The sequence below is a fragment of the Babylonia areolata genome, chromosome 35 (genome assembly GCF_041734735.1).
Source record: "Babylonia areolata isolate BAREFJ2019XMU chromosome 35, ASM4173473v1, whole genome shotgun sequence".
NCBI lineage: Eukaryota > Metazoa > Mollusca > Gastropoda > Neogastropoda > Buccinidae > Babylonia > Babylonia areolata.
Genome location: NC_134910.1, coordinates 3,562,387 through 3,574,886, shown reverse-complemented (window position 1 = coordinate 3,574,886; position 12,500 = coordinate 3,562,387). Strand labels below are relative to the sequence as shown.

The 12,500-nt window shown below is 38.2% G+C and overlaps 1 pseudogene across 1 annotated transcript in view; it reads right to left on the bottom strand.

The window, feature by feature from the left end:
• LOC143277764 (MYCBP-associated protein-like) overlaps positions 1-12,500 on the bottom strand; it is a 56,034-nt pseudogene that overhangs the window by 38,160 nt on the left and 5,374 nt on the right. The window contains exons 5-7 of the transcript XR_013053785.1: positions 10,876-10,982; positions 8,167-8,345; positions 4,958-5,077 (exon numbers count right to left, since the gene is read on the bottom strand). The product of XR_013053785.1 is annotated as an MYCBP-associated protein-like (transcript). The remainder of the gene's footprint in view (positions 1-4,957; positions 5,078-8,166; positions 8,346-10,875; positions 10,983-12,500) is intronic.

The window sequence follows — 12,500 nt, the reverse complement described above, 5'->3', positions numbered from 1 at the left end:
ATGAAATAAAAAAATATGTTTTCTACCTCTGCCAAATAAAACAGAAATATGTTTCCTAACTCTACCAGTATAAAACAGACATATATGTGACCCTCCACCACGGAATGAGTCGCTTTGTCCCTGACCAACTTTCCCGCTAGCGGCGATTTTAGGCGGGTGGGGGTCAGGTTGTCGATTTTCAGATTTTGACTTCATAGTAAACTTTAGGCTTTCTTTTATCTCATATTGAAGTATCTAGGCATAACTGTGTCTTCTTTTGCCTTAAAAGTGTGCTTAAAATGCCTAACCCGTCATTCTGATCGCCTATGACTTCGCGAAATCGATCAACTTTGACAAGCTTGCCCTCCGTCATCTCTTGGAATCGACCGGTCGAATCATACATTGTTTTAAAGGTCAAGTCCGTCTCTTTCAATCTATGTCCTTCTCATTGGTTGATTTTTTAACTACGAGCGAATCGTCGCTTTCAAAATAAGGATACACTACGTAAACAATGCGTCACTATGAAGGAAAATCCCCTCTGTCATTGGCCGAGAGAGGCCACGTGACGAAACCAGCCATTCAGCACGCTAGCTCAAATAAACATGGTCGCAGGGTTCGGAAGCACGTTTTCAAGATTGACTTGGCGATTTCCTGACAAGATACACTTGCGCTGCACACATTTTGCCATTCAATGAAGAAGACGACATTTGTGAGTTTCTAACCCAGTACTTCATTGATGGAACTGACCGTTCATGAAATCGATCTCAGTGAACACGAAGGCCACGCTGATTTCGAAAGCAGACGACGCAGGATTGTCGTTCAGTTTTCATCAACAATAATATTAATTTTGATGTAGATGACGAATCAACATTTGCACTAGATACAGAAAGATTGGAAGCCTTCGCCTGTAATTGCCGAAATCACATGCACCAGGTGCCATCAGTGTTGTGACTGACATGGAAGCAAGTGAAACTGACTTGCTGCACTGAAGTGATAGACCTGGGTTTCTCACAGCTCACACAAGGAATGTGCAAGCAAAGTGACTGGGGGACTGGATATAGCTGAAGTGTCTGAAGGTAAGCTTTCTTATTTTACCCACATTGACAAATACTGAAATGTAATGATGGTATAATCAATTGATAATAATTTATTTAACAATTATTGACTCAAGACTGATTTATTGTCTTACATTGGAACAGGAATTCACTGTTTGACATGTGGAATAAAAATGATTAAAAGAATAAAGTGAATCTGAGGAAATTAACAGAATGTAAATTAAAAGATCTCTCTCTCTCACACACACACACACACACACACACACACACACACACACAATGTGTGACACAGTGTGTATACATGTCACTCACACACACACACACACACACACACACACACACACACACATACATACACAATGTGTGTCACACAGTGAGTCACACACACACACACACACACACACACACACACACACACACACACACACACACACACACACACACACACACACACTGTCCCTTCACAGTTTAACCATTTAACTGAGCAAGGGGAGGTTCAGGGGCATGACATTATGAACAGTTTTCAGTTTCACAGAATTTGCTTCAATGGATATTTTATGTGAATGTGTGTCAGGTTGGTGTGTGTGTGTGTGTGTGTGTGTGTGTGTGTGTGTGTGTGTGTGTGTTGTTTTAAATAAATATAGAGTTGTGTCAACAGTAAATACTAACAGTATTACTAATAGTTCAATTTCTTTTTCAGCCCTGAAAGATATCATGGTACTTTATATGCCTGCCTGTACACCAATGAATAATTCTGATATCACTGCTGGCAAGTCATGTCATCAGAAGGAGAGGTAACACCACCAAACTAACTACACTGTCAACTAAAGAACTGTCTGCTGGTGAACTATCTATGAGTGAGTGAGTCAACTGTTAATGTACTATGATTTATAGTATAAATTTACCATGAAGTATGCAAACTTAGTTTCTTTTTACAAACTTTGTCTAGATGTACATGTATGGAATTGTAAACTTTTGCACAGACATTTACATAAATGATATAAGTGTGCATGTGCTTGACATGCCACTATGCATAAAGTAACTTAATGGATTGCAGCATGTCATGCACATGCACACTGATATGCACACTGATACTCATAGTGATACAGCATTAATAATCACTATTTCATACTTTTATTATCAGTAAACTGCTTTGTCTGATTATATTATGATATATATATATATATATATATATATATATATATATATATATATATATATATCATAAGTGTATTCTTTTTTTATTTTCTGATAAAATACATAGAACTAGAAGTAAAGCATTTTGTAAAGTCCTGTGTAAAGAATGAAAGCTGTGATGTAAATGTACAAAACTGAAATTACTGTTGATATTTAAGGCATTAATGAATAAACTTTAGAACATATAGAAAATAATTCAAAACAAAGGAAATGAAAAGAGATAAAGAAGTATTACATAACAAACTGTTTCAGGATAAACCATGCATTTTTGGAACATACTGACACCACCGGTGGAGAAAAAAGAGTGGAGGAAGAAGGTTCAATATCAACACCATCCACCCTGATGACACTTTGTACCACAAGAATTGATTACCTGTGCCACATATCTGCACATTTTTTTTTTTTTTTTTTTTTTTTTTTTTTTTTTTTTAGCAGATTGAGTGTTTGTTTGATGAGTTTGTGTGTCTTTATTGTGTGAAGTATGGGTTTGACAAGTAGGTTTTCTTTGCAGATGAAGTGTTTGAAGTGTTCATTTGGATTATGAAATGTATTTCATTTGATGCTATGCTGGGATAAAACACACATGAACTTGTACCTTTTGTATGAGCAGTTTTGTTGTGTGGATCTTTTTTGTTATTTTGTTGTGCTTGTTGTATGGATTATGGTAATATCACAAGCACACTAAGCCAGTGAGCACATTGAATTACAACAATCACATGATTCGGCATCATGATTTAGCATTTTTTACCTCTAATCTGGCATAAAGTTTAGTACACATACTGTACATAGCAAAAGTTTCATAGTAATTGGACCACAAACAACACCACAACAAAACTGATCTTAAAACTGGAAGGTTTTTAGTCATGTTGAGCTGATTAAAAAGTAAGTATACTAATACTTCAGTTGCAATTCTTTCCAAAAAAATTAGAAAATTCTTATTTGAATAAAATCAAATACACTCAATATTTTTCTTCCAAATTTTGTGCAATTGTGGATATTGCCACTAACTATGTGTGTGCCAAATTTCATGAACATATCTTGCTTAGAAGTATGTGGTTGCTATGAACATGTTCCAAAACTTTTCGGCCTTGATTTCTCAGTTCGTTACTTTCGCGACTTTAGAACTTCAAATCACAATAACTTTTCACAGAATCATCCGATTTACAAACTTTTTTTTTCGCTGTAAAGGTCATTTATTGCAGATTTATGATATACCAATAACTAAAAATCGACCTCTGGTGCAAAGCGACTCATTTCGTGGTGGAGGGTCACATATTTACTAACTCTGCCAAATAAAACATAAACAGGTTTACTAACTCTGCCAAATAAAACAGAAATATGTTTACTAACTCTATGTTTACTAACTCTGGCAAATAAAACAGAAATATGTTTACTAACTCTATGTTTACTAACTCTGGCAAATAAAACAGAAATATGTTTACTAACTACCAAATAAAACACAAATACATTTACTAACTCTATGTTTAATAACTCTGCCAAATAAAACAGACATATGATTACTAAAAATGTGTTTCCTAACTCTGCCAAACACAAGTATGTTTACTAACTCTGCCAAACTCTGAAAATAAAGAAGAGAGAGTGAAAAAAAAAAAAAAAAAAAAAGATAACAGAAAGAAAGGAGAAAAATGATGACGGAAGAAAAAGAAGGGGGGGAAAAAAAGAAAGAAAAAAAGAAAGGAAAATCTTCCATGGATGCTGAGACAGCCCTGCACATTTGCAGAACTCTGATTTCTCATAAAAAAAAAAAAAAACAAAGGGAAAAAAAAACAACAACAAAAAAACAAACAAACCAAAAACCTCTGCCAAACACAAGTATACAAACTCTGCACATAAAACAGCAGGAGAGGGTAATTCATTTTATTCATATATTAAAAAAAAGAAAAAAAAAAAAGAAAAAAAAAAAAAAGAGGAATAAATGTATACATTATTCAATTATTTGCATACCAAAAAACATACCCATATCTATTCAACAATGAAAAAAGAAAAAAAAGGATATGTGTGTATTATTTAGAAAAGTCCTTAATCACAGTCACATGTGTTATCTTTCAGATAGTCCCCATCTTTCAAAACGATTCTCTTCACATAAATGAAAACAAGAGAGGCAAGGCCTTCAACACTCACTTGTGATAAATTAAGTCCCCTAGCATTAATTACAAAGTAATTTCCCTTTTTTACCACCTGCACCAAAACGTTTGCAAAATAAATAAAAAATCCATGCTTAGCAAAAGAAGTTCCTGTTTGAACAAAAAATGATAATAATGACTGCTCTTGTTGTTGTGTCAGAATATGAGATCAAAGTGCCAAGTTTAGAGAATACAAAAAATATAAATATAACAGTAAATGCAGTTTGCATATAATTAGGCTCCTTTTTTTATTTTTTTATGCCCATCCCAGAGGTGCAATATTGTTTTAAACAAGATGACTGGAAAGAACTGAATTTTTCCTATTTTTATGCCTAATTTGGTGTCAACTGACAAAGTATTTGCAGAGAAAATGTCAATGTTAAAGTTTACCACGGACACACACACACACACACACACAGACAACCGAACACCGGGTTAAAACACAGACTCACTTTGTTTACACAAGTGAGCCAAAATCAGCGCAATCATAATCACATGTGTATCAATCAGATCATCCACCATCTTTCAAAATGATTCTCTTCACAATTAAGGTGATAAAATCAGAGTGTAATTTATACTCACATCCTTTTCCGTAGTCCACAAAGGGGATGGTGCGGTCAATGAGATAGCGGTCTTCCTGTGTCTTACGGTAACCGTCTGCCTGGTTCATGGCGAGGTCTTCGGGGGCCTTCTGCAGCAGTTCTGAGGACACATCACAGCAATATACTGATAATCTTCAGTTCTGAGGACATACCACAATATACTGATAACCTTCAGTTCTGAGGACATACCACAATATACTGATAACCAGCAGTTCTGAGGACAAACCACAACAGTATACTGATAACCTTCAGTTCTGAGGACATACCACAACAATATACAGATAACCTTCAGTTCTGAGGACACACCACAACAATATACTGATAACCTTCAGTTCTGAGGACATACCACAATATACTGATAACCTTCAGTTCTGAGGACATACCACAATATACTGATAACCAGCAGTTCTGAGGACATACCACAATATACTGATAACCTTCAGTTCTGAGGACAAACCACAACAATATACTGATAACCTTCAGTTCTGAGGACAAACCACAACAATATACTGATAACCAGCAGTTCTGAGGACATACCACAATATACTGATAACCTTCAGTTCTGAGGACATACCACAATATACTGATAACCTTCAGTTCTGATGACACACCACAACAATATACTGATAACCTTCAGTTCTGAGGATAAACCACAACAATATACTGATAACCAGTAAGTTCTGAGGATAAACCACAACAATATACTGATAACCAGTAAGTTCTGAGGATAAACCACAACAATATCCTGATAACCTTCAGTTCTGATGACAAACCACAACGATATACTGATAACCAGCAGTTCTGAGGACATACCACAAACTACTGAGAACCTTCAGTTCTGAGGACATACCACAATATACTGATAACCTTCAGTTCTGAAGACACACCACAATATACTGATAACCTTCAGTTCTGAGGACATACCACAATATACTGATAACCTTCAGTTCTGAGGACACACCACAATATACTGATAACCTTCAGTTCTGAGGACACACCACAATATACTGATAACCTTCAGTTCTGAGGACACACCACAATATACTGATAACCTTCAGTTCTGAGGACATACCACAACAATATACTGATAACCTTCAGTTCTGAGGACACACCACAACAATATACTGATAACCAGCAGTTCTGAGGACATACCACAACAATATACTGATAACCTTCAGTTCTGAGGACAAACCACAACGATATACTGATAACCTTCAGTTCTGAGGACACACCACAATATACTGATAACCTTCAGTTCTGATGACACACCACAGCAATATACTGATAACCTTCAGTTCTGAGGACAAACCACAACAATATACTGATAACCAGTAAGTTCTGAGGATAAACCACAACAATATACTGATAACCAGTAAGTTCTGAGGATAAACCACAACAATATACTGATAACCTTCAGTTCTGATGACAAACCACAACAATATACTGATAACCTTCAGTTCTGAGGACATACCACAATATACTGATAACCTTCAGTTCTGATGACACACCACAATATACTGATAACCTTCAGTTCTGAGGACATACCACAATATACTGATAACCTTCAGTTCTGATGACACACCACAATATACTGATAACCTTCAGTTCTGAGGACATACCACAATATACTGATAACCTTCAGTTCTGATGACACACCACAATATACTGATAACCAGCAGTTCTGAGGACATACCACAACAATATACTGATAACCTTCAGTTCTGATGACACACCACAATATACTGATAACCTTCAGTTCTGAGGACATACCACAATATACTGATAACCTTCAGTTCTGAGGACACACAACAATATACTGATAACCTTCAGTTCTGAGGACACACCACAACAATATACTGATAACCAGCAGTTCTGAGGACATACCACAACAATATACTGATAACCTTCAGTTCTGAGGACAAACCACAACAATATACTGATAACCTTCAGTTCTGAGGACATACCACAACAATATACTGATAACCTTCAGTTCTGAGGACATACCACAACAATATACTGATAACCTTCAGTTCTGAGGACATACCACAACAATATACTGATAACCAGCAGTTCTGAGAACAAAGCACAACAATATACTGATAAACTTCAGTTCTGAGGACACACAACAATATACTGATAACCTTCAGTTCTGAGGACATACCACAACAATATACTGATAACCTTCAGTTCTGAGGACATACCACAACAATATACTGATAACCTTCAGTTCTGAGGACAAACCACAACAATATACTGATAACCTTCAGTTCTGAGGACACACCACAACAATATACTGATAACCAGCAGTTCTGAGGACACACCACAATATACTGATAACCTTCAGTTCTGAGGACAAACCACAACAATATACTGATAACCAGCAGTTCTGAGGACAAACCACAACAATATACTGATAACCAGTAAGTTCTGAGGACACACCACAACAATATACTGATAACCATATACTGATCAGCATCAATCACACATCAATAGTTATCAATGAATGAGACAACTACACACTCAGTGTCTTACAGTAACTGTCAGTATGACTTTTTGGAAGGTATTGTGGTACTTTCTACAGTAGTTCTGAGAACAAACCTTTGTTCTAAATTGATAATCAGTGACTACAAACCCTTTCACTGTCGACACACTTTGCAAGGATGTATGCTGAGAAACATTTCCAGAAAAAACAAAACAAAAAAAAACCCCATTATACTTGTAATCTCTTTCACTCTCACACGCACACGAACAGACACACATGAACACACACACACACACTCACACAAATATCACACACACACACACACGCACACTCACACAGTTTAAGTAGCTCAAGGAGGCATCACTGCGTTCAGACAAATCCATATACACTACACCACATCTGCCAAGCAGATGCCTGACCAGCAACGTAACCCAACGCGCTTAGTCAGGCCTTGAGAAAAAAAAAGAAAAAAAGGTGAATAAATAATAGATAAGCTTATGTAAATAAATAAATAAACAATAATAATAAATAATAATAACTCACACAAACACAAGTAAGAAAGAAAAAGAAAAAAAAACCCCATCATACTTGTAATCTCTTTCACTCTCACACGCACACGAACAGACATATACACATGAACACACACGCACACTCACACAAACACAAGAAAGAAAGACGAAAGAAGAAAAAAAAAAAAAGACCCGTACTGGAAATATATCCCTGCTGCCTCTTTCTCTCCATCATTTTCTGCTGCCAGTTTCGCAGAGCGTTGCTTTCGTCCACCTTCCTCCCGCGCTCCTCCGCCGGTCGCTTTCCTCTTCTTCTCGTACTTCACCGTCAGCTTGTCCTTGGTGAACGCCTCGTTAATGCGAGGGGTTGGGATGTCCTGCCGTTCAACAGATGGTCCACATGGAGATGAAACACACACACACACACACACACACACACACAGAGTCTTTCTCTCTCGCTCTCCCTCAAGGCCTGACTAAGCGCGTTGGGTTACACTGCTGGTCAGGCATCTGCTTGGCAGATGTGGTGTAGCGTATATGGATTTGTCCGAACGCAGTGACGCCTCCTTGAGCTACTGAAACTGAAACTCTCTCTCTCTCTCTCTCTCTCTCTCTCTCTCTCTCTCTCTCTCTCCCCCCCCCTCTCTCCCTTTCTCTCTCACTCTCTCACTCCCTCTTTCTCTCTCTCTTTCTCTCATTCTCTCTCACTCACTCTCTCTCTCTCTCTCTCCTCCTTTCTCTCTCACTCTTTCTCACATGCACCACAACACGCTGCTGCCATCACCAGAACCACCGCAACTATTAAGTACACTTAGTACCCCACTGGTGCAGCTGCACTGCAGTTTCTGTGGGCCGGACCAGCCAAATAACAGCTGCTGGGTTCACTGTCAAAGCCATACATCATGCAAAAAACAAAACAAAACCAAAAAAAAACCCAACCCCAAACAAACCAGCAAACATTCTCTCAACCCCTTCAAAACACCAGTGAACAACGTAGAGACTACAGCCAACAGGCTAAAAGCACCAAGTAACAAGAGAGGCAAGGCCTTCAAGGCTCACTTGTGATAAATTACGTCCCCTAGCATTAATTATAGAGTAATTTCCCCTTTTTTTTACTATCTGCACCAAAAACGTTTGCAAAAATAAATAAAAATTCCATGTTTAGCAAAAGAAGTTCCTGTTTGAACAAAAAAATGATAATAATGACTGCTCTTGTTGTTGGGTCAGAATAAGAGGTCAAAGTGCCAAGTTTAGAGAATACAAAAAATATAAATATAACAGTAAATGCAGTTTGCATATAATTAGGCTTCTTTTATTATTTTTTGTGTCCATCCCAGAGGTGCAATATTGTTTTAAACAACATGACTGGAAAGAACTGAATTTTTCATATTTTTATGCCAAATTTGGTGTCAACTGACAAAGTATTTGCAGAGAAAATGTCAATGTTAAAGTTTACCACGGACACACAGACACACACACACACACACAGACAGACAACCGAACACCGGGTTAAAACATAGACTCACTTTGTTTACACAAGTGAGTCAAAAATACAATTCACTGAGAAAGCGAAACTAAGAACACACCTACTGCAGTACGGAAAATATCAATAACTGGTCCGCGGGAAGCAGCTGGGCGTTATGGATGAATCAGTACTTCAGGTACAAAGAGTCCATGATGAACGAAGCAACTATTCTGAGGTTCCTGTTCCAGTCTCTCAAGGAGACGTCTCAGCATTGATTGATTGATTGACGGGCGCAATAGCCGAGTGGTTAAATCGTTGGACTGTCAACCTGAGGGTCCCAGGTTTGAATCAAGGTGACGGCGCCTGGTGGGTAAAGGGTGGAGATTTTTACCATCTCCCAGGTCAACATATGTACAGACCTGCTAGTGCCTGAACCCCATTTGTGTGTATATGCAAGCAGAAGATCAAATACACACGTTAAAGATCCTGTAATCCATGTCAGCGTTCGGTGGGTTATGGAAACAAGAACATACCCAGCATGCACACCCCCGAAAACGGAGTATGGCTGCCTACATGGCAAGGTAAAAACGGTCATACACGTAAAAACCCACTCGTGTGCATACGAGTGAACGCAGAAGAAGAAGAAGAAGAAGACTGATTGATTGATATGGATACTTATACAGCGCCTATCCTCGGTCGGAGACCAAGCTCTAAGCGCTTTAGAAACACGGGGTCATTTACTGAACAGGCTGCCTACCCGGGTAGAGTTGACTGACGGCTGCCATTGGGCTCTCATCATTGTTTGTTTCCTGAGTCATCCAATCAAATTTCAGCACGCACACATGCACACTCAGACAAACATGTAACATTCATAGAGTGGACAGGGCAAGACGGGTCGTCTTTTCACTGTTAGCCGCGCGGAATCTGGCCAAGCAGGGCAAACCGATAGGCCTAGTTTGCATCAGTTTGACATGGTACAGTATTTGTATTTGTATTTCTTTTTATCACAACAGATTTCTCTGTGTGAAATTCGGGCTGCTCTCCCCAGGGACAGAGTGTTGCTATACTACAGCGCCACCCTTTTTTTTTTGTATTTTTTCCTGCGTGCAGTTTTATTTGTTTTTCCTATCGAAGTGGATTTTTCTACAGAATTTTGCCAGGAACAACCCTTTTGTTGCCGTGGGTTCTTTTACGTGCGCTAAGTGCATGCTGCACATGGGACCTCGGTTTATCGTTTCATCCGAATTACTAGCGTCCAGACCACCACTCAAGGTCTAGTGGAGGGGGAGAAAATATCGGCGGCTGAGTCGTGATTCGAACCAGCGCGCTCAGATTCTCTCTCGCTTCCTAGGCGGACGCGTTACCTCTAGGCCACCACTCCAATATGACACCAAAACCTTTTTTTTTTTTTTTAATCTGAAAGATGATAATAATCCTTTTACCAGCAAGTCTCCTCTTTCAAGGGCCTCCCGGCGGTAATCCTCAAAAGTTCCCAGAATGCTGTAGTTGATGACACGGCCAGCTGCATCATAGCGAGGACCTGCGTAACCTGTGGTGTGGACAACGGAAAAATCAAACAGTGTCAAGCAACTTTCCTTTCTTTCTTTTCTTTTTTTTTTGTTTTTGGCTGCTCCATCTTTTGCTTCCTGTCAATGGCATTACCGCAACATTAAAAAAAAAATAAATAAAAATAAATAAAAAAAGAAAGAAAAAAAAAAGAAAAAAGAACAAGTCTTTTTTGGTCCTTGTGTGTGTGTGCGTGCGCATGCACATGTGCTAGTGTGTGTGTGGAAATATGTGCAGATGCTTGTTTGCGTATGTGTGTGTGTGTGTGTGTGTGTGTGTGTGTGTGATGAAGATAGAATACAAATTTGTATGCTGTATGTATCTCTTTTTTTTTTTTCTTCTTTTTTTTTTTTTTTCTTTTTTTTTTCCAATGAGCATGGCTGTGCCTGTATATTCATATCATTGCATTTATGTGATTTTCGATGTATATTTAAGGAGTGAGGGGTTAATAAAGTGGTATTGTATTGTACTGTATTGCATTGTATTGCATTCTATTGTATTGTATTGTACTGTATTGTATTGCATTGTATTGTATTGTATTGTATTGTACTGTATTGCATTGTATTGTACTGCACTGAACTGTACTGTACTGTATTGTACTGCACTGTACTGTATTGTATTGTATTGTACTACACTGTACTGCATTGTATTGTATTGTATTGTATTGTATTGTACTGCATTGTATTGTACTGTACTGCACTGTACTGCATTGTATTGTATTATGTTGTATTGTACTGCACTGCACTGAACTGTACTGTGCTGTATTGGTTTGTATTGTATTGTATTGTACTGTATTGTATTGTACTGTACTGCATTGTATTGTATTGTATTGTACTGTACTGCACTGTACTGCATTGTATTGTACTGTATTGTACTGCATTGTACTGCATTGTATTGTATTATGTTGTATTGTACTGCACTGCACTGAACTGTACTGTGCTGTATTGGTTTGTATTATGTTGTATTGCACTGCTCTGCATTGTATCATATTGCATTGTCTTGCCACTACAACCTCAGTCGTTTGTCTCAAGACTTCTGTCTACTGTCCCCATCACACCCGCTGGTGACGGCAGACAGCCAGCTAAAGTATTTGTCATTTTGACATTTGGATGTTACCATAAAAAAATTTTTTAAAAGACTAAAAAGGGGAGGAGATGAGGAATGGGGAAGGGTGGAGGGGGTGGAGGGGGGAAGGTGGGGGGAACTGGGACAGATGGAAGGGTACTACGTCTACGTGGAATCAAAGATGAGCAATTTTGAAATAACGTGTTGTTGTTTTTTGTGGGTTTTTTTTGTTTTTAAGTACGGTTGGAGAAAAAAGAAAAAAAGTTGTTCATTCAACATAAGAAATAATGACAGAGAGAGAGAGAGAGAGAGAGAGAGGGGGGGGGGAAATCAAGAGAGAGAGAGACAGACAGACAAAGAGAAAGTGAGAGAGAGAAAGAGAAAGGGAGAGAGAGGGAGAGAGAGAGAGGGAGAGACAGACAGACAGACAGACAGA